Consider the following 23,625-nt stretch of genomic DNA (forward strand, 5'->3'; position numbering starts at 1 on the left):
CTTTTTCAGTTGCTCACAGTTCTGCAGGTTTGTGATAGGTTTTATAGAATGCATCAGTGGAGTCTTCAGTCACACTTGGAGTGGTCAAATGAGAGGGTGGCTACCCCGTGAGGTGAAGGATACGTCATTCGTTTTTATGCCCAACATCTATCCCAGTGACAGGCCTGTGTTTAACTAGAGACTTGTGGAGTGAGTGAGTCAGATAAGACACAGTTCCTGTCTTCGAGGTATTCACCAACCAGCAAAGAGTCAACTGGATAATTATCATACAGGGTTGACCTGCCCTAGGAAAGAGGCAGCACGGAGAAGGGGTATCTAAGGCAGCATCACTGGCAGAGGGAACCGAAGGCTAAGTCTCTTGGTGAACAGAGCCTGTGGGTTTAGAGCAGGTACACTCAGGTGAGTGTATCAAAATCACCTGGCGGGCTTGTTAAACCATAGACTTCTGCCCTCGTCCTTAGAACCTCTGACTCTGTAGGCCTGGGGCAGGCCCATGAATGTGCGTTTCTAACAGCTTCGCACGTGATGCTGATGACACTGCTTTTCCATTTTGAAAATCACTGGTTTTAGAGAATTCCAACTAGCTATGGTAGCTGGAGTCAGGAGGCTGGGAACAGTAGACGACAGGAAAGGCAGAGGCCTAGGGAGTGGGGATGTTACTGCGAAGATTGTGGGGAGCCCCTGACTGGTTTTACTGAGGAGAGTGATGGACACCCACTTACCTTGTGGAAAGATCACTTTGGGTGCAGTGGGGAGGATGGGTCAGTGGAGAAGCCGGGTTGGGGGCCAGAAAATCAAATGTGTGGTTGACTGTAGCCATCCAGATGAGAAGTGATAAATACGTGGAATAAAGACTAGAGGAGGAAAGATCCCAGTGGTCAGTGGAAGTGGGAGGGGAGGGAGGGAGGAGTCACTGAAGGCCATCAGATGTCTGGCTGGCTGTGCGTTGGGATTGTTACTTAAGACACAGGAGAAGTGGGTGTGAATCAGGGTCTACAGAGAAGAGCTCAGGAGGTAAGTGGAGGGCCAGACATGTTGAATTTAAGATGCCAGCAAGGTACCTGGGTGGACTGCCAGGCAGAGAGTTTTCTTTATGGGTCTGGAGGCCAGAGCGAGATGTGTGGGAAGTCCCTTCACTTCCTCAACTTACATTGATCTCCTGTGGTGTTTGCTTGAATCAGGCCTTGTAAATACAAGAAAGCAATATTAATAAAATATTGCTAATTATAAATAAAGAAGCAATATTAATGTAAGGGTTTCCCCAGTGGCTCAGCGGTTTAAAAAAAAAAAATTCTGCCTGCAGGAGACGTGGCAGGAGCCATGGGTTCAATCCCTGGGTTGGAAAGATTCCCCCTGGAGGAGGAAATGTATACCCACTCCAGTATTCTTCCCTAGAAAATCTCATGGACAGAGGAGACTGGTGGGCTACAGTCATGGGGTCTCAAAGAGTTGGACATGACTGAGCAAATAAACACATACACGCAATATTAATATAACCCTTATGGACCTTTAGAACACAATACTTTTAAATATGTTTTATCAAGAAAACAAATATTCTATTTGTTTGGTTGAGGGGAAAAGAAAAAGTTGAAGTGTGAGTCTTCTAACACTGGAAGAGGTTAATACAGCTGCCTTCTGTCTGAGAGACCAGGAGATTGGGTTTTAGTAAAAGCTTGAAAGGGGCAAAATCACTTGACTGTTTTGTGGGCCATATGACAAACAGCTGAGACTAATTAGCTGGATTGTGGGTTTTTCCAGAGATGACTGATTTTGAAAGTTGATGAAGCGAACTGCTTTTCAAAAGACTCTTTTGAAAAACTTTTATAAGTAGACTGTTCTGATTTTAACCTTTCTCTTTGTAATAGACAAAAGTATCTTTTTAGAAGAGGACATGTGATTACAAGTTGCCTAATTGTTGAAGTGTTGGAAACTCCAGTCTCTGAAGTTTTGGGGAAATCAACCAGGATTTACACTTTGTCAAGGTATCGTTATGCCTTTTTTTTGGCGGTGGTGGGGAGGTAGAGGCTTCGAGTGCTGAGGTGCCAGTTTTCAGGTATTTAAAATAGTGCAATTTAACATAAAATACCACTGCATACATTAATTTTTTTTAAAACAAAGACTTCAAGATGTCTGCTAAATTTCTCATGTTTAGTTTGAAAAGTGCATTTTCAGTTATCAGAGAGTAGGTATGAATACTTTCTGCATTCTTCCTTTCTTTTCTGTACTTTAACAAAGTAACAGAGGCTTTGATTCTCAGGTAAGATGTTGAATAAGAGAGCTGATTACGGAATTGAATAGTTCTAAGAGTCTTGCTCATCTTCTGAGCATTTTATCCACAAAAATTCAATTGGGATTTTGTCTTTAATACTGTTAATAGCTCTGTGCTATGTATGCTAAGTTACTTCAGTTGTGTCTGACTCTTTGTGACCCTATGGACTGTAGCCCTCCAGACTCCTTTGTCCATGGGATTCTCCAGGCAAGAACACTGGAGTGGGTTGCCCTTTCCTTCTCCAGGGGATCTTCCCGACCCAGGGATTGAACCTGCACCTCCTGAGTTGGCAGGCAGGTTCTTTGCCACTAGTGCCACCTGGGAAGCCCTAATAGCTTCCCAGCTAATAGTTCTAGTGGAAGATTATGGAAGTATGTATTTTAGTGTACGGTGTGTTTCTTCTGTCACTTAAATTTGTCTTCTAATTATTAATTTTGTGATGTCTGGAAACAGTATTATAATTATGTAAGGAAAGGTCCATCTATTTTATTATTATTATTATTTTAAAGATTCATCTGTTTTAGAGATGCTTAGTGATAGCATGCAGGAATGAAAGATCTGGGCAATGAATATGATGGGATGTTTTATCATACAATTCTCTCCACTTTTACAAGTATTAGTTTGCTGGGGCTGCCGTAACAAAGTATCACAGTCTGTGTAGGTTAAATAATAGAAATTTCTTGCCTCGGTCCTGGCGGCTAGAAGTCTGAGAATCAAGGTGTTGGGGCTGTGAAGGAAGGATCTGGTCCAGGCTGCTCTCCTTGCCTGTGGACTGCTGTCTCCTCCCTCTGTCTCGTCTTGTCACCTTTCCTTTCTGAGTGTCTGTGTTCAGAAGTCTTCATAAGGACACTGGTTGTATTGGATTAGGGCCTACCCTAGTGACCTCTTTTTCATTTGATAAGCTTTCTAACGACCTTCTTTTCAAGTCAAGTCACATTCTGAAGTCCTGTGAGTTAGGACTTCAACGTATGAATTTTGGGGGAACACAATTCAACTCATAACAGATAAATTTGAAAAATTTCATTATATTGCAATTTAGTTGCCTCCAAGTCATGCAGTAAATATTTGTTTACTAGCCAAGTGCCTAGACCATGTTCGGTGTTGAGTATGTGAGGATAAATAAGACTTGATCTCTGTCCACTGACATTGGTTTAATCATATGTGTGGATATAGCTTCATGAGTGTGTTCATTTATCTCTTTCATCCAGTTTCGGCCACTTTGAGAGTTCGGTGTCCCTGAAGACACGATCAGTGTCTTGACACATGGGCACCTGGAAGGGCTCTGTTGCTCCTGAACGCCCTCAAGATAAACGAGAGTAGAAGACCGTTAACATTCATCTAGTCTGACCGCCTCATTTCACAGATGAAGAAACTGGGGCTTCAAAGTGCGAAAGTCATTTGATTAGTGCCAGAGCTGCAGCAGCTTCTACTCCAGTACATCATTTTGTTCTCTTGGTCACAAGTTCATGCTTTCACCTAGGAGTGAACCCAAAGTCTCTTTAGAAATCAGATGAGAAAGAGCCTTGATCAAAAGCTGACAGTCTCTGTTGAGATTCTTGGATTTTTAAGTACCAAAGGAAAAAAAAAGACTGAGAGGATTTCATCTACAGATGTCGAGTTTGTACTTAATACATCCCGAAGGAGATTGCTCCCATCTTGGTTAGTCTCTCTGTCTCTTACCGCGTCCTCTGTGTTCTTTTCAGACACACTGTTCAGTGACCCAGCAGCCATTAGGATACAAACAACATTTTTTCTTCTTTCTTGCTGCTGCTGCCGCCCACAAATCAGGAACTGCGGCAGAAAGAGAGCGCTGGTGAAACATTGCGGCAACCTGGACCTGCCCGTGTCTGGCAGGGCTGGGAGCCCAGGGCCGCCTCCGCTGCTGCTTCAGCATCTGCCCTGTCCAGCCTCAGAACCTGAGTGCTCACAGAGGACATGCTCCACACTTCGCTCTGTTCCTCTTTTCTCTGTTGCTGCTATTCCCTTCTTCCTCCCTCTGCACTTGGTTGATTTCTAGTTTGAGCCAGGGCGCACCACAAGTGATAGCTGCTGGAACAGGACCATTAAAAACAAAAGCTGATTTCTGCAGAAGCCATCCTTGTTTAGGGCTGTCCTTGCAAGAGGGCACCTTCCTGCTTTATTTGGCTCTCCCGTTGTTGCTGGCGTGGCTGGGGCCCTGCCCCCTTGGCAGAGCAGAGGCCGGGTTCGGTGGGGGTTGGAGGGTAGGGAGGTGGTTATGAGAGGCTGCCTGGGAGGAGAGCTGGTCTTGTCGCTGTTTGTCTGAAGGCAGGAGTCGCTTTGCTCAAACATAGATGCAAATTGCCCAAGAGCTGAAAGCAGTCAATTTTTTTTTCTTTCTTTTTTTTGCTTATCTGTTTTCTCGCTTTCGCCCATTTCATTTTCTATTAGACTTCTCCTCTCCCTGATGGAACCTGTAAGGGGATCCTTTAGCTCCAAGTGCTGGATTTATCACACTGTAAATGTTAAGTGGATCCTCTGTTTTCACAAGAAGGAGAAAGTCCAGACAGCTTTAAGCTCATACCACTCTGTGGTGGTGACTGATGCAGGCTGTGGACTGTTGTTTGAAAATTCTTTCTAGTGTCCTTGGATCTCTCTCGCTGAGCCTTACATTTTGGCTCTCTTCCTTCTAAAAGGCCTTCTCTCTCACATGGCCTCAGGAAATCAACTTTGTTGATGACTCTAAAATCCATCTTGTTAACCCTTATTTTTCTTCTGAGCCCTAATATTCTGTGTTCCAAATGCCAATTAAACACATTTCCCTGGATATCCCTGTGACATGAGGGACATATAATTGGTCATATTCTACACAGGATTACATAGTAGTTGAGAGTGTGTCTGGGTTTAAAGCTTGGCTTTGCCTCTTAGTGACTGTGTGACCTTGGAGAACTTACTTAACGTTTCTGTGTGTCAGTTTTCTTATCTGTAAATTAGAGAGTTCATAGGGTGAGGCTCTAGTGAGTTAATATACTAAAGGGCTTAGAAAAGTACTCAGTAAGTGTTTGTTATCATCATCTCAAACCAGCTTTTCCTCTCTTGCTTGTGTGTGGGTGCTCATTTGTGTCTGACTCTCTGTGACTTCATGGGCTGTAGCCCACCAGACTTCTTTGTCTATGGGATTTTCAAGGCAAGATTACCGGAGTGGGTCGCCATTTCTTCTGCCAGGGGATCTTCCCAACCCAGGGATCGAATCTGCATCTCCTGCATTGCCAGGTAGATTCTTTACCACTAAGTCACCTGGGAAGCCCTTTCCTCTCTTAATGATAGTATCTTCCATTCAGTTAATAAACTGAAAGTTTTGATTATCTTTAACTCCTGTACCAGTCAGTTAAGGAGCTATACTGATTTTCTACCTCCTAAATCTATCTTGAATTAATCCCTTCCTCTGCATCCCACTGTCACCAACACAAGTCACTCACCATCTCTCATCATAGCTTCCTGGTCCTCTGTGTATCCTCTGAAAGATCACTTTCAGGCACAGACCTCATGTTCCTCTCCTTCATAAGAGCCTGCAGTGAGTTTCCATTGCCCAGAGGATAACACACAGACTTTCTAGTGTCATACAAGAGTCCTTTCAGGCCCAGGTCCCAAACCCTCTCCCATCTTTTCAATCTGTCTGGACACCTCCTCTCCCATCCTGGTACAGTCCAGTAATGGCATGCATCTGCTGAGGTTCCCTAAATGCATCATAACCTTTCCCTCTTAGATCTTTGCAAATATAGATGCCCTTCCCTGACTCCCCCCACTCCCAGTCTGTTACCTGTTCCCTTCTCATGGCTCCAAGCCTTGTCTGTTTTGTACTTCAGATGTCAGACAGCCCTTACCTAATTCCATCAAAACTCAGTTTCACCTTTCAGATTGGCATCGATAATATTTTTGTTGGTGATTTCTCTTCTCTTTAAAGGATAAGGCTTATTTGACCTGTGAGGTAAAGTTCTTTACCACATCATCTGTGAACTGTATAGTTTTGTTTTCAGGTGCCACTTATCCCTCTGTGTGCTGATGTAAGGCCGTGGCTGGGGTACGCCTCTGTGGGGTGACTTGGTGGGCTCCCCCACTTCCCTGGCCCTCTCTGCCCCAGGTCTCCCAGCTGCGCGGTCTTGTGTGCATATTTCTGTAACAGTTCTCGTTCCACTGCATCTTCATTGTTCATGTTCACCTACAGCACTTCTGCTAGACTGTTGCTTTTCTGAAGCCTCGTTCTAGGTGCTTAGCATAGTGACACGTGCAGGGTCTGTTCTCAGTGCTCACTTGGTACATGCATGATGTTTCAACTGATGTGCTCATCAGCTACCACCTGAATTTCCATCATTCATCCTAGCTTCTCTCTCCTCACTGTCTTTGGGCTTTGCTGGTATATCTTTAGATTGTTGGTGTAGGACAGTCCACTTGTCAGATTTCATTTAAAATTATTAACAACTTTTGGATTGACATTTGTATATCATTTTGCATTTAGTTTCAGTTATATTTAAGGACACTGGGTTTATGTATATATCTTGGCAAGTACCTCTGTGTCTGTCACAGCCCATTCTCCTTGTCGTCCTGTGCTTTATAATGTTTGCAATTTTGCATTGGTCTCTTGAGCCAGGTTTTTCCTCTAAAGCCTCTAAAAAGTGCTGTTAAAAAAAATTAGATTCCTGGACTTCCCTGGTGGCCCAGTGGTTAAGACTCTGTGCTCCCAATGCAGGGGGCATGGGTTCCCTCATTATTCAGGAAACTAAGATCGCACATGCTAGGTGGCATGGCCAAAAAATAAATATATACATTTCCATCTAGTCTAGTTTTTATAGTTCTGAAAAGTGTTTAAAAACTAAAAGTGAGTAAGTCTTTATAGAACTCACAGAATGAAGATACGCTGTTTTCTTTTTAAATTTTTAAAATGGTGTTTTAAAACGTAACTGCTGGCAATGGCCCTGCAGCTCTTTGGAGTCAGGTGTAAACTACAATTCTGTATATTCTTGTGATTTTTAATTTACTTTTTTTAGGACAAAGGATTTGAAGTTTATTTGAGAGCTGCTTGTTGATTTCTATTTCTTTTAATTGCCCTTTCTCATTTCTAGATCATGCCTTATCTAACAATATTGGTAAAATAGCTGTATTTTATAGAGTTAAATACAGACTTTAGTATAATTGTATAGACCAATTGAAAAAAAACTTGGCAAAGTTTTTTCAAAAATGCATCGTAAATAATTAGCCAGAGTATAGAAATGTAGCTTCAGCTTCTTTAATTTTAAAATGAAGACATCACTTTTTAAAAAGTGGTAAGATCATGTTAAAAATGTTATTGGATTATAGTTGATTTATAATTTTGTGTTAGTTTCAGATGTATAGCAAAATGATTCAGTTATACAGATATCCCTCTTTTTCAGATTCTTTTCTCACATCGATTATCACAAAATATTGAGTAGAGTGCTATACAGTAGGTCCTTGTTGGTTATCTTTCTTTCATATATAGTAGTATGTGTTTGTTAATCTCAAGTTCCTGATTTATCCTCCCTCCTTCACCTTTCCCTTTTGGTCACCACGTTTGTTTTCAGTATCTGTAAGTCTGTTTCTGTTTTGTACATAAGTTAATTTTTATCATTTTTAAAAATTAGATTCCACATATGAGTGATATCATGTATTTGTCTTTCTCTGTTTGACTTACTCCACTTAGTATGATAATCTCTGGGTCCATCCATGTTGCTACAAATGGCATTATTCTGTTCTTTCTTAATGGCTAAGTAATACTCTGTTGTATGTATGTTCCACATCTTTACTCATTCCTCTGGCGATGGACATTTAGCTTGCTTCCATGTTCTGGCTACTGTAAATAGTGCTGCACTGAATACAGGGATACATTTATCTTTTCGAATTTTAATTTCTCTCCAGATAGATGCCCAGGAGTGGGATTGTTGGGTCATGTGATAGTTCTATTTTTAGTTTTTAAGGAACTTCCATTCGGTTCTCCATAGTAGCTGTACCAATTTACATTTCCACCAACAGTGTAGCAGGGTTCCTTTTTCTCCACACTCTCTCCAGCATTTATTGTTTGTAGATTTTTTTTGATGATGACCATTCTGACTGGTGTGAGATGATAACTCACCATAGTTTTGATTTGTATTTCTCTGATAATTAGTGATGTTGAGCATCTTTTTATGTGCTTTTTTGGCCATATGTGTGAAGGTCAGGTGGAGAAGGAAATGGCAACCCACTCCAGTATTCTTGCCTAGAAACTCCCATGGACAGAGGAGCCTGGTGGGCTGCTCTCCATAGGGTCGCACAGAGTCAGACATGACTGAAGCGCCTTAGCGTGCGTGCATGCATGCGCTGGAGAAGGAAATGGCAACCCACTCCAGTATTCTTGCCCGGAGAATCCCAGGGACAGAGGAGCCTGGTGGGCTGCTGTGTATGGGGTCGCACAGAGTCGGACACGACTGAAGCAACTTAGCAGCAGCAGCAGCATGAAGGTCAGGGGCTTCATTGGTGGCTTAGCGGTAAAAAATCTGCCTGCAATGTAGGAGATGCAGGAACCAAGGGTTCGATCCCTGGACTGGGAAGATCCCCTTGTGAAGGAAATGGGAACCTCTCCAGTATTCTTGCCTAGAAAATCCCATGGACAGAGGAGCCTGGCAGGCTACAGTCTATGGGGTCACAAAGAGTTGGATACGACTGAGCGACTAAACCACCACATGATCACAGCTTTTGACTAGCTGAGGGAGATGACAGATTGGGTGGGGTCTAGTGCATACCAAGAGAGGTATGATAAGGCAAGAAAGATGAGGAGCCTGTTTCATATTCACTGTCACAGTCATTTCTCCAAGGATCTGGGGAATACATTGGCTTTTTTTTTTTAAAGCTATATAACCTTTCGGTGAGTCACACCGTCGTGTGTGGGGGAGGCAATGAGGTGGGGCGAGGGGAGACTATGGATGAGGGTCTTTGGATCTTTTAGCTTTTCTATTCTCTCCTGTTCTACACTGTAGAGTGCTTGCCTCCCAGGGAATCCCAGCTTTAATGTACCGTTTAGGACTGCAGATTACTTCGAGAACTTATCCATTTCCAGACACCAAACCTTTTGTATGCTTTCTCTCAGAACTCAACGCTCCCCCCACCCACCCCGCCCCCGTATCTAGATTAGGTGTTAATCTCATGTGCTCCTTTTATTATGCTGGCCATAGGTACTAACCATGCTTGGAGTCTTGCTTCAGTGGTCAGTATTGTCCGTTAGATGGTAAATTTGGTGGGGGGACGCAGATGCTGTATCTGTCTTATTTGCATTTCTATCATCTTGCACAGTGATGGGTGTGGGCACTCAACTGTTAAATGAATGAACAAAACAAACATGTGATCACTTCCTACTAAGATAGAACCTGTCCAGTCTTTTGTAGGTGCAGCATTCCACAAACTACTTTAAACAAAAGGGAATAGCTGCCTTTCCCCCTCTGTCTTCAGACGGTACAAATTAGATGATCATCATGGCTGATCTGGTTTAGGATTGGAATGGTTTTGAGGGATGGACTGGCTCCTTTGACTGATAGCGCTGAATTACAAAATATATATAAGCTTCACTTTTCATCTCTCTTAAGATGCTTACCATTTTTAAAATGTTACCCTCAAGACTTAGTGTTATAATAGGGTGTGCTTGAACCCCAGTACTTAAAAGTCCAACATAGTATTGAAAAGAAAATTCAAAAGCTAGCTAATGATTTTCTGATGTTACTCTAGGTAATACAAGACTATTTCAGTTGAAAAACTTTGTGATAATTGCTTCTGTCTTTAAGTGGCTCCATCTTGAGTAACCTTTTTTCTTTTGGCCCCAAACTAGAGCAACTTATGTAAAATGTGATGTGTTACATTTGAAGGCTAGTTTTGACTAAATCATTTCAATTACATGGAACTTAATAGACAATTCATTTTTTATTTATCCAGATATTTATTAATGACTCTGAGAATTATAGCATCCTTTCCTCAAGGATGGACTTGGAAGAAGCAATGACTTTGAAAGAGAAGTCCTGGGTACAAGTTATCAATAAGAAGTTAGGGAAGTTCGAAAACTAAAAGTAAAGAAAAATAAAGATCAAAAGCAGAATAATTGTAAAAGCTTGTAAATAAACAAATTAAAGGAGAAAAAAATCACATATTTTTCTCAGTATATTTAGAAACAAAATTTGATAAAATTGATGTACATTCATAATATTCATTCTTAGAAAACGAGGAGTAGGTGGAGTATTTCCTTATCCTGATAAGAGTGTCTACCAAAAACCTACAGCAAATGTTGTTCTTAACAGTGAACATTAGAATCAAGATGTTTGTTCAGTACTTTTGGATGTCCTAACTAGCACAGTAAGACAAGGACTATAAATAAAATGTATAAAGATTAGAAAAGAAAAAAACATGTATTTATTTTCAACTATGTATAACAAATAATTAGAATAGTGTGACTAAGTAATAAATAGATGGTAATATACATGTAAGTATATATATTCAAAAGATATCACTATAACAGTAACAAAAATATAAAGCAATAGTAAGTCTAAAAACGTACAAAGTCTTTATGAAGGGAATTTACTTTGACATTTGTAAAGGCATTAAAGAAGGCATAAATAAATGTAGAGATTATATATATGCATGGAAAGAAAGATTCAATATCATGAATATGTAAGTCTTCTCAGTTTGATCTATAGATTTAACATACTCAAGTTCTGAGGAACTTAGATGGAAGTGTGTAGGTCAAGGATGTCCACAGTGAGGCAGCAGGATCTTGTCCTCTCAGATATAAAAAATAAATACAAAGCTGTGTTATAAAGTCATGGTAGCTAAGGCCTTATAACATTGGCCCATAGGTAATGAAAATGACCAAAAGAACAGAAGAGCAAATCCTGAAACAGATCTGCTCCGATATGGTGACTCACTAGGAAAAGAGTAATTTTTCTCGATAAATGGTGCTATGATAATTAGGTGTTTTTCAGGTAAAATTAGTAAAATTGGATTCCTACATGCACCTGAAAAATTACCACTGAATTGAAGACAATGTGAAAGGCAAAAGTCTTTTGAAAAATAATGGAGAAGAACATCTTTATCACTTTAGTAAAGAAGGATTTCTTAGCTGTATTTTTGTTTTGTTGTTTGGTCACATCACGAGGTATGCAGAACTTCTCTGACCAGGGATCCAACCCACACCCCCCAAAGTGGAAGTGTGGAGCCTTAATCACTGGACCATGAGGGAAGTCCATGGATTTGTTTTATATTATGTAAAGAAAACTATGTATAAAAGATTGATAGGTATGACTACTTGAAGGTTGAACTATTGAAAAGGAGAAAGGACAAACAACTAGGTCCTACCATATAGCACGGGGAACTGTGCAGTCAGTACCCAGAGATAAACCAAAATGGAAGAGAATATATACATATATAGAGAGAGTGTTCCTGGTGGCTCAGTGATGAAGAACCCACTGCTGATGCAGGAGATGTGGGTTCAATCCCTGGGTCAGGAAGATCTCCTGTAGTGGGAAATGGCAACCCACTCTAGTATTCTTACCTGAGAAATCCCATGGACAGAGAAGCCCGGTGGGCTACAGTCCTTGGGGTCACAGAGAGTTGGACTCGACTGAAGCAACTTAGCATGTACACACACACACACAAATATATGTGTATATATATATATACAAAATAACTGTCACTTTACTGTACAGCAGAAATGTATACAACATTGCAAATCCAACTATATTTCAATTAAAAAAAAGTAAAAAGACAAACCACAAATAGGAGGAAGATATTTGCAACCAATGTAACTGACAAAAGACGAGTACCTAGAACATTCTTCTCAAAAGAATTCCTGCATGTTCATAAGAAAAAGACAACCCAATAGAAAAAAATGGAAAGGACATGACTGTGCTTTTCCACAGGAAGAAATTGAATGGCCAACAAACAAACAAACAAAAAAAGAAATTGAATTGTTCAACCACATTAGCAATCAAAGAAATGCTAATTTACATTACAATGTGGTACCATTTTGAGAAGTCTGACAATAAACACCTGATGTTGGTGAAGATGTGAAGTTGGGAGTGTAGAACAACTGTGGCGGTTGAGTTGCTCAGTCATGTCCAACTCTTTGTGACACCATGGAAGGTGGCCAGCCAGGCTCCTCTGTCCATGGGATTTTCCAGGTAAGTTTACTGTAGTGAGTTGCCATTTCATTCTCCAGGGAATCTTCCTGACCCAGGGATCATACCCATGGCTCCTGCACTGCAGGCAGATTCTTTACCACTGAGCCACTGGAGAAGCCCCCAGTTTGGCATTGTCTTGTATTATTGAACATATACATACCAATGTCCCAGGAATGCCATTCTTTTGTACATATTCTCCTTTGGTATGTTCTAAGGGTTCAGATGTCAATTCAGTTCAGTTCAGTTGCTCACTTGTGTCTGACTCCTTGCGACCCCATGGACTGCAGCATACCAGGCCTCCCTGTCCATCACCAACTCCCAGAGTTTAGCTCAAACTCATGTCCATTGAGTTGGTGATGCCATCCAACAATCTCTTCCTCTGTCGTCCCCATCTTCTCCCTCCTTCAATCTTTCCCAGCATCAGGGTCTTTTCAGATGAGTCAGTTCTTCTCATCAGGTGGCCAGAGTATTGGAGTTTCAGCTTCAGCATCAGTTCTTCCAATGAATATTCAGGACTGATTTCCTTTAGGATGGACTGGTTGGATCTCCTTGTACTCCAAGGGACTCTCAAGAGTCTTCTCCAACACCACAGTTCTAAAGAGTCAATTCTTCGGCAGTCAGCTTTCTTTGTAGTCCAACTCTCACATCCATATATGACTACTAGAAAAACCATAGCCTTGACAGGACGGACCTTTGTTGGCAAAGTAATGTCTCTGCCTTTTAATATGCTGTCTAGGTTGGTCATAACTTTCCTTCCAAGGAGTAAGCGTCTTTTAATTTCATGGCTGCAGTCACTATCTGCAGTGATTCTGGAGCCCCCCAAAATAAAAAGTCTGCCACTGTTTCCACTGTTTCCCCACCTATTTGCCATGAAGTGATGAGACCAGATTGCCTGATTTTAGTTTTCTGAATGTTGAGCTTTAAACCAACTTTTTCACTCTCCTCCTTCAGTTTCATCAAGAGGCTCTTCAGTTCTGATTCACTTTCTGCCATAAGGGTGGTGTCATTTGCATAGCTGAGGTTGTTGATATTTCTCCCAGCAATCTTGATTTCAGCTTGTGCTTCATCCAGCCCAGTGTTTCTCATGATGTACTCTGCATATAAGTTAAATAAGCAGGGTGACAATATACAACCTTGACGTACTCCTTTTCCTATTTGGAACCAGTCTATTGTTCCATGTCCAGTTCTAATTGTTGCTTCCTGACCTGCATACAGATTTCTCAAGAGGCAGATCAGGCAAGTGGTTTGGTATTCCCATCTCTTTAAGAATTTTACACACTTTATTGTGATCCACACAGTCAAAGGCTTTGGCATAGTCAATAAAGCAGAAATAGATGTTTTTCTGGAACTCTCTTGCTTTTTCAGTGATCCAGTGGATGTTGGCAATTTGATCTCTGGTTCCTCTGCCTTTTCTAAAACCAGCTTGAACATCTGGAAGTTCACAGTTCATGTATTGCTGAAGCCTGGCTTGGAGAATTTAGAGCATTACTTTACTAGTGTGTGAGATGAGTGCAATTGTGCAGTAGTTGAGCATTCTTTGGGATTGCCTTTCTTTGGGATTGGAATGAAAACTGACCTTTTCCAGTCCTGTGACCACTGCTGAGTTTTCCAAATTTGCTGGCGTATTGAGTGCAGCACTTTCACAACATCATCTTTTAGGATTTGAAATGGCTCAACTGGAATTCCATCACCTCCTCTAGCTTTGTTCGTGGTGATACTTCCAAAGGCCCACTTGACTTCACATTCCAAGATGTCTGACTAGCTGAGTGATCACACCATCGTGATTGTCTGGGTCATGAAGATCTTTTTTGTACAGTTCTTCTGTGTATTCTTGCCACCTCTTCTTAATATCTTCTGCTTCTGTTAGGTCCATACCATTTTTTATTACCATACCTTTATTGTGCTCATCTTTGCATGAAATGTTCCCTTGGTATCTCTGATTTTCTTGAAGAGATCTCTAGTATTTCTCATTCTGTTGTTTTCCTCTGTTTATTTGCACTGATGACTGAGGAAGGCTTTCTTATCTTGCCTTGCTATTTTTTGGAACTCTGCATTCAAATGGGTATATCTTTCCTTTTCTCCTTTACTTTTCACTTCTCTTTTCACAGCTATTTGTAAGACTTCCTCAGACAACCATTTTGCTTTTTTGCATTTCTTTTTCTTTGGAATCGTCTTGATCCCTGTCTCCTGTATAATGTCACAAATCTCTGTCCATAGTTCATCAGGCCTTCTGTCTATCAGATCTAGTCCCTTAAATCTATTTCCCGCTTCCACTGTATAATTGTAAGGGATTTGATTTAGGTCATACCTGAATGGTCTAGTGGTTTTCCCTACTTTCTTCAATTTAGGTCTAAATTTGCCAATGAGGAGTTAATGATCTGAGCCACAGTTAGCTCCTGATCTTGTTTTTTGCTGCCTGTATAAAGCTTCTCCATCTTTGGCTGAAAAGAATTTAATTAATCTGTTATCAGTGTTGATGGTGATTTTGGAGCCCCAGAAAACAGTCTGTCACTGCTTCCACTTTTCCCCTTCTATTTGCTATGAAGTGATGAGTATGGATGCCATGATATTAGTTTTTAAATGTTGAGTTTTAAGCCAGCTTTTTCACTCTCCTTTTTCACCTTTATCAAAAGGCACTTTAGTTCTTCTTTGCTTTCTCCATTAGGGTGGTATCATGTGCATCTCTGAGGTTGTTGATATTTCTCTCAGCAATTTTGAGTCCAGCTTGAAAGTCGTCCAGTCCAGGATCTTGCATGATGTATTCTGTGGCTCCCCTGGCGGCTCAGACGGTAAAGAATCGGCCTGTAATGTAGGAGACCTCGGCCCAACCCCTGGGTAGAGAAGTTCCCCTCTAGAAGGAAATGGCCATCCACTGTAGCCTGGATAATTCTGTGGGCAGAGGAGCCTGGTGGGCTACGGTCCATGGGGTTGCAAAGAGTCGGACATGACCGAGTGACTTTTACTTTACTTCACTCCTCTGCATTTAAGTTAAATAAGAAAGGTGACAATATATAGCCTTGATGTACTCCTTTCCCAATTTGGAACCAGTCTGTTGTTCCATGTCTGATTCTAACTCTTGCTTCTTGACTTACATACAGGTTTCTCAGGAGGCAGATTAGGTGTTCTGGTATTCCCATCTCTTTCAGAATTTTCCATGGTTTCTTGTGATCCACAGAGTCAAAGACTTTGGTGTAGTCACTGAAGCAGAAGTAGATGTTTTTCAGGAACTCTTTTGCTTTTTCTTTGGTCTAATGAATGTTATCAATTTGATCTCTGATTCCTCTGCCTTTTCTAAATCCAACTTGCACATCTGGAAGTTCTTGGTTCACATACTGTTGAAGCCTAGCTTGAAGGATTTTGAACATCAACTTGCTACCATGTGAAATGAGCACAGTTGTGCAGTATTTTGAACATTCTTTGGCATTGCCTTTCCTTGGGATTGAAATGAAAACTGACCTTTTCCAGTCCTGTGACCACTGCTGAGTTTTCCAAATTTGCTGGCATATGGAGTGCAGCACTTTCACAGCATCATCTTTTAGGATTTGAAATGGCTCAACTGGAATTCCATCACCTCCCCTAGCTTTGTTCGTAGTGAGCTCCTAAGGCCCACTGTACTTCACACTCCAGGATGTCTGGCTCTAGATGAGTGACAATACCACTGTAGTTACCTGGGTCTTTAAGACCTTTTTTTGTATAATTCTTCTGCGTATTCTTGTCGCCTCTTCTTCTGTTATTGTTAGATCCTTATCGTTCCTGTCCTTTATTGTGCCCATCTTTGCATGAAATATTCCCTTGTTATCTCTAACTTTTTGAAGATATCTCTAGTCTTTCCCATTCTACTGTCCTCCTCTATTTCTTTTCCATCTTATTCTCATGTTTAGGCTCTCATCTTTAAAGAGTGAGGGGTGATACAAGGGGCAGCTGCCACCAGGACCCCATTTAAGCTTCTCATGGCCGAAGTCTTTGAACTGAGAATTGTGTGAGGAAGAATCCATTGAGTCCAGCCCTCTTATTTCATATTTGAGGAAACGAGGCCTGGGAAGTGTTGGATCACACACAGGTGGTAGCAGAGCTGAACACTGACGGTTAGTCGTCCAGCCCTGTTTAACTTGCCGCATCACCTCATAAGCGTTCCTTTGTATTTATCGGCAGCTTTATAGTTATTTGTGTATTTGTCTTCTGTTTCTCTGACTGTAAATTCTGAGGGGAAGGACTACATCTTAGTTACATTTGTCGCCTTTGAAGTAGTTAACTGGTCTTCTCAGTACCTGCTAAATTGCAGTCAAAACATGCTCTTGTACCAGACATGCCATTTTCCTACTCCTCACCGCTTTGAAGGTGTTCAACTCAAGCCCTGGCCCCTGTCTGAAGCCTTGGTCAGATTGTGCCCTGTTTCTGACTGCTCAGGGTCTTCAGTCCTCCCAATCATCTTGCTAGATAAAATCTCTCATATTGAGGAAATAGGCTCGGAGAGGTTACGTGACTTGCCATGGATCACACTGCTAGGAAGCGACAAAGCCCCATTACATGTTTGATATCCTGTGCTGGGTGACATCTTGTATCCTGATGATCTTGTTTCATGTGTCTTTTGTGGAAAGTGAGTTCGTTTTGTTTCCTTATCCTGATTGCTAGCTTCTTGAGGAAAGTGGCGAGATCACATACTTCTCCTGTGCCATTTGTAGTTGCCAACACAGTACTGGGCATGTAGAAATTGCTTATCCAATTCTGTTACTGCTGCTGCTGCTGCTAAGTCGCTTCAGTTGTGTCCAACTCTGTGTGACCCCATAGATGGCAGCCCACCAGGCTCCTCTGTCCCTGGGATTCTCCAGGCAAGAATACTGGCGTGGGTTGCCATTTCCTTTTCCGGTGCATGCATGCATGCTAAGTTGCTTCAGTCGTGTCTGACTCTGTGCGACCCCGTGGACAGCAGCCCTCCAGGCTCCTCTGTCCACAGGATTCTCCAGGCAAGAATACTAGAGTGGGTTGCCATTTCCTTCTCCTAAATACTGTTAAGTTGAATGCAAATGTAACTTAATTTACCAAAAAAGAGCAGCTGTCAGTGGCGCTCTAAGACACTTTTTGAGTCATTCCTGAATGTAATCAGCAGGGAACAGAGGGAAGTGGAGGAGGGATGAAGCTGTCAGAGAAAGTCAGATGGTGGAAACAGTTAGCAATGGAGTGGCAGCTGGCCTGTTGTCAGACCAGTGGTGAGGGGCGGAGGGGAACCCTCACAGGAGAAGACAGTCCAGGTAACACAAAAAGTTTACTGGGAGATGAGGGATGGGAGAGGAGTACTCAGAAGTAGCCTAACAGCTGTCCAGGTTAATGAAGATAGAGCACTCAGATACATTGAGAAAACGTTGATTAAAGGAACATCCAGACCTTGATGTGGCTTTGGAGGACTGATTTCTAGGGTGAGATTTGAATGGGTAGAGAAGCACTTGGCTTAGTTCGTGATCATTCTGTCAATTACTGAGGCCGTGAGAAAAGGAACATAAGTAGACAAGGTTGTTGCTGGTGAAACAACTTCCCTCCCCTTTTCTCTACTATGGCGATCAATGGGTCTCAGTCCTGAGCCCTGATGGTCAGAAGTGAAGGGAATTCAAATGACTGCACGTGTCCTCCGTGCCCAGAGATGTGCTGTGATGACGAGCGCCATGGCTGTTCTGGGACTGCTTCATTTCACATTCTTTTTTTGCACTCCCCTGAAAGTTGGTGAGGTGCTTTAGAAATTCCAGTACTTTGACAGCTAAACTGTATTTCTGATTCTGCCTTTTCCCAAAAGGGTCATAAAAATCCACTGACAGACCACATGCTCCAGATTTTGGTTTGGAAAGTCACACTGCATCTCCTGAGTTAACAGTCATTTTGTATCTGAACCAGATGTGAAGCCTCTTGCATTAGAATGCATGCAGTAAATGTCCAGTTTCCTCAGAGAAGCCTACACATTTTCTTTTGTGAAGTTCTGTCTCCTACAGAGATCAAGATCAAGAGCTTTTAGAGAAGTAATGGAACTTTAGTATGTTCTTTTCTATGCCAGAAATGTTCTTTTTAGAACTATTTTATAAAAGCTAAAGCTATATGTACCTCAACTGCTTAGAGGTACCAGTAGTTAAGGGAAATTATTTCAAATAAAAAATTGTAATTTCAATGCAGAAAATTTCTTTATCATGTTCTATCTAAAATGTAAATATGGAAAAGCTTTACTTGAACATTTGCCTAAAACATTTTCTTGAACATTTGAACTTTTAAGGTGATACTCATTTCTAGGAAAATTTCAGTATCATTGTTAGGAGTTTTGGTTTATTTTCAGTGTTTAATAGCTATATAGCAATTGTATTTTTCTGTGATGTACAAATAAATAGGAAAGTTCTAAATTAAAATGATATCAGTGACAACATCATTATTTTAATGGAAAGATAATTCCTGGGGTCAAAATGCTTAACTTAACTAACTTTTGCAATCAAATTTGTTGGTATGTGAGGGCTAGTTCAGTTCAGTTGCTCTGTCATGTCCGACTCTTTGTGACCCCAGGGATTGCAGCATGCCAGCCTTCCCTGTCCATCACCAACTCCCAGAGCCTACTCAAACTCATGTCTATTGCGTTGGTGATGCCATCCAATCATCTCATGCTCTGTCGTCCCCTTCTCCTCCTGCCTTCAATCTTTCCAGCATCAGAGTTTTTTCAAATGAGTTGGTTCTTCACATCAGGTGGTCAAAGTATTGGAGTATCAGCTTTAGCATCAGTCCTTCCAATGAACACCCAGGACTGATCTCCTTTAGGATGGACTGGTTGGATCTCCTAGCAGTCCAAGGGACTCTCAAGAGTCTTCTCCAACACCACAGATCAAAAGCATCAGTTCTTTGGCACTCAGTTTTCTTTATAGTCCAACTCTCACATCCATACATGACTACTGGAAAAACCATAGCCTTGACTAGACAGACACTTTTGTTGACAAAGTAATGTCTCTGCTTTTTAATATGCTGTCTAGGTTGGTCATAACTTTCCTTCTAAGGAGTAAGCATCTTTTAATTTCATGGCTGCAATCACCATCTGCAGTGATTTTGGATCCCAAAAAATAAAAGTCGTCACTGTTTCCATTGCTTCCCCATATATTTACCATGAAGTGATGGGACCGGATGCCATGATCTTAGTTTTCTGAATATTGAGTTTTAAGCCAACTTTTTCACTCTATTTTTTCACTTTCATCAGGAGCCTCTTCAGTTCTTCACTTTGTGTCTTCTGCACATCTGAGCTTATTGATGTTTCTCCCAGCAATCTTGATTCCAGCTTGTGCTTCATCCAGCCTGGCATTTCACATGATGTACTCTGCATATAAGTTAAATAAGCAGGGTGATGATAGATAGCCTTGACATACTCCTTTCTCAATTTGGAACCAGTCTGTTGTTCCATGTCCAGTTCTGTTGCTTCTTGACCTCCATATAGGTTTCTCAAGAGGCAGGTCAGGTGGTCTGGTATTCCCATCTCTCAGATTCTTTACCAAATGAGTCACAAGGGAAGCCCATGTGAGGGCTAACTTTATACTTTTAACAAATGGGTTTATTAAGGCATGATTATAGAATTATGAGAATGATTTTCATATGCAGCTTATAAAACCTTTTTTACTACTTTGAGGTCACCTCTTTCATATATAGATTCTCATTTTATCCTCATTAAGCTGAAGTACTATATTACATGTTTCTTCAGTTTCCTCCAAACCCTCAAAGTTTCTAAAGTTGCTGCTTGTCTATCTGTTATTCATGCACAAATACTTACATCCTCATGGTGTTCCTTTCATGTGTTTTCTGCTCCTCTTGTCTGTAATTTTCTTTCCTCTCTTGGCTTGTTCTCCTGCAGATTCATAGTTTCCTTGCTAACACAGAATCTTTATTTTGCCTTAGCATATCTATATTGAGGTCTCTTTATTCACTCTTTTTTTTTTTTTTAAAATCAGGCCCTGTAGATTCTTTCTGAGTGACCATCTTGCTCACTGACTTTGGCCCCTATATTTTTAGTCCCCTCCCTTCAAATGTCTTTCTAATAGGTGCATTCAGAAAATAGAACTTGGAACTTCCCTTGTGGCCCAATGGTTATGACTCCAAACTTCCAAAGCAGGGGGCATGGGTTTGAGGTGGGAACTAACACATGCTACACAATGTGGCCAAAAAAGAAAATAGGAACTTGGTTCCCGTAGGTGTCCTTACTACCTGGTTGATGACAAAGACAGGTATAGGTTTGGGAACCAAGTTCTAACCTGAATGCTTGAGTTTTCCATTTGCGCAGGGCAGGAACCTGCCTGGTCAATTACGGAGGCTTGGAAATTGCATGGATTAAACAGGAGGGAGCAAATAGGTGGAATAATTTCCCTGACTTAGGTAAGAATCTCTCTGGCTTTTGATAAAGTAACTGCTACCTGGGTCTTTTCTAAGTGTGGTTCCTGATGAACTAAGTGGTCTTCGCAGTGTGTGTGGGTAGGTGTCCTCCTGGGTTCCTCGAATTCATAAGCCACCTCTCCCCCTTTTTGATCTACTCCTTAGTTTGTTGGTGTTCAACTCTGGCGTGACTCTGTCCACCTGTCTGGGACCTCCATTTGTATTTAGCCCCTCTGAAGTGAAGTTGGTTCTGTGCCACCTTCATACGAGGCTGCCTTCTTGGGTAGGGAACACTAGGGGTTACTCTGTTCCCATCTTACCTGTGCCCTTTCCTCCTTCCCTGGAACTTTCTGATGGGTCTAAGTAGCAGTCGTTGCATGTGTAGCATTCCTCATGATACAGCCATTAGCTGGAACAAGGGGTCCTGTGGAGAAAATACAATACTAGTAATTTCTTTGAATTTATGGAAAAAGTCAAGTTAGAGGAGAGGATTTTAGGTTTTTCTCCCATCTGCTCTGTTATTCTCGGCTGTACTTTAGTACAAAGTGTCTTATGATACAGAGCAAAATAATATATTTTCAGTTACTTTGCTGTATCATATAGTAAGTTTGCTATATCATTTCATTGTGTTCTTCAAAGCATATCTTGACTCTGCCCAAGCACAGGTTGTTGAGTCCATCAAGAAGAATGTGACTGTATTTTGTAATGCCCTTTAGGAAAAAATCAACAGTGTAGCTTGTTATGAACATCCTTCCAGTAGTTCCATTCTGCAAGTACACTGGTTTTCTGTTCCAAGGAGGATGCTACTGCTTGGTTCATCTCTGGCCAGTTTGGTCTAGATTTTCCCTGGACTATTCAGCAGTAGATCCACAGCTCTCCTTTCCCTTTGAATGAATCAATGATCATTGTTTCCAAGACTCTTTCCTTATTCTCTGAAGCTCCAGGTAGCCCTTCTTGGAGTTCTTACCATGGTCTTTCAATACATTCCAGTTTTTCACTCCCAGATAAGAAGAGTCCTAAGGTTGTGGTTAAGTGGGCAAGATTTGAGAGATGGTGTCTTTAGGAGATGTTGAATGAAAAAGCCTAGCAGACCGTGTAATGAGCTGTCACTCTGAGGTGCGTAGGGAGAAAGAAAGTGTTGGGTACAAAGTTGAAGGCAAATGAGATGATTCAGAGCCATTTGAGGTTGAGCTTTCCACACTGGTTTTCCACATGTGTACGGTGGAGCGCTTGTTAGGACCTTGATGGGTTCACAGGCCTTGGAAATGGGCTTACCTTCACTTCTTTCACCAGAGTGGTTCTAAATTCACCTGTTTTATATATTAGAGTGCCAGGTAAGATTTCATTTGAAGAAACTTACTAAGGAAAATTTGCAACCAGCTGGACAAGAGCAGTTTTCTGAGGGAGTGAAGGATCTGCGGCAGTGACGTTAGGTAGTTTTGAGCCCAAGTGCCAGAGCATCCAGCTGGCTGTGAAGACACTGACCTGCTATGGACAAAAAGTAACCCAAACTTCAAACTGCTCTAAGTCAGACAAGAAGCTCCCCAAACATAAAATCATCTCTGTAGTGATCTGTAGTAAAATGCTAGGATGCAACATACTGTGTTCATTCCTTATTGCTCAATTGACTGTCCTAACAGGAAAAAAGCCACTGTGTGCTGAACAGACATGCCTGAGCCTTGCTGTCACTTACTGAGTGTGGCTCACACATGCTTCCTTAACTACTCTCACAAGAGTGGACATGTGAATTCACTCCAGATTTTTAAAAATGAAAGAAAATAAGGAAAGACTAGTATGCATTACAACCTTCTCAATTAATGACACATTTATGAGAATGCCAAATACTATATAGTATTTGGAATTCTCTCGTAAATGTGCCATTAATTGAGAGGGTTGTAATGTGCACTAATCTAGCAAATAACTGCCAAGCAGTGTCAGTGAGCAGTTTGGAGACCTCTGAGTGTAGATTATAACTCATTTGACTGTAGATTTTTATTCCAGTTAAAAAATTAATAAAAGTGGAAAAAAGGCATTTGAATAATTATAGACTCTTAAAGCACCTCTATGGATCCCAGAAGGCTTGAGGTCCCACAAACTTGAGGCCTCTCATAAGGATTGCAGTGCCTTGTTCTTTTATGATGTGTTATTTTCATCTCCTTTAAGACATTGTCTTGTGCTTAATTTTCTAAAATAAGATACATTATTTCCTTGGAACCTAACAGGAGAAGTAGAAAAACATAAACAAGGATATATCAGATTGAAAAATGCAACTAACTGGCTTGAACTAGTACATATCTAATTCTGCATGCAACAAACAGGGAATACAGATTATTTTCAAACTTAACAACCCCCTCCCCAATTTTATATTAAGCAGACCACATTTACTAACCCAAAGGTAATAAAATTAGAAAACAACAACAATAATCACAAGAAAGCCAACAATGTGATCTGACAGGCTGATTTAGAAGTAGGCTGGGTGACTGCAAGTACTTCTGTCCTCTTTTGCATAAGTAAACTCAAGGCACACCCTAGTCTATACACAGCTGTTGATAGAAATGCAAACAGTCCCTTGCTAAGACTGCCTACTGAATAGGTGGAACTGGGAAGACTTCTTGAGAGTCAACAAGAAGTGTATCCCACTGGACCTGGGCCATCGGTGAGTTTCTTTTTTTTTCCTTTTGATTTAGCTGTTAAAGAATATGATATGTAGGGAGCAGCTAAACATGTGTTGTAAGTATATTAACAGAGAGAGTGGATCTGACGAGAGCTAGAAAGACCTATAGCCGGCTGTTTAGAGCTTATCGACACCAAACGAGA

General features: G+C 41.3%; 1 protein-coding gene across 3 annotated transcripts in view; it reads left to right on the plus strand.

The window, feature by feature from the left end:
* Nucleotides 1–23,625, plus strand: part of RAB27A (RAB27A, member RAS oncogene family) — an 83,050-nt gene that overhangs the window by 16,484 nt on the left and 42,941 nt on the right. For 2 of the 3 annotated variants that reach the window (XM_065940422.1, XM_065940421.1), the window contains exon 2: nt 1,866–1,982. The exons of the other annotated variant lie outside the window; for it this stretch is intronic. The gene's annotated coding sequence lies outside the window, so the exon portion shown is untranslated. The remainder of the gene's footprint in view (nt 1–1,865; nt 1,983–23,625) is intronic. 3 annotated transcript variants of the gene reach the window in all.

Source organism: Muntiacus reevesi, chromosome 7 (genome assembly GCF_963930625.1).
Source record: "Muntiacus reevesi chromosome 7, mMunRee1.1, whole genome shotgun sequence".
Classification (NCBI taxonomy): Eukaryota; Metazoa; Chordata; class Mammalia; order Artiodactyla; family Cervidae; genus Muntiacus; species Muntiacus reevesi.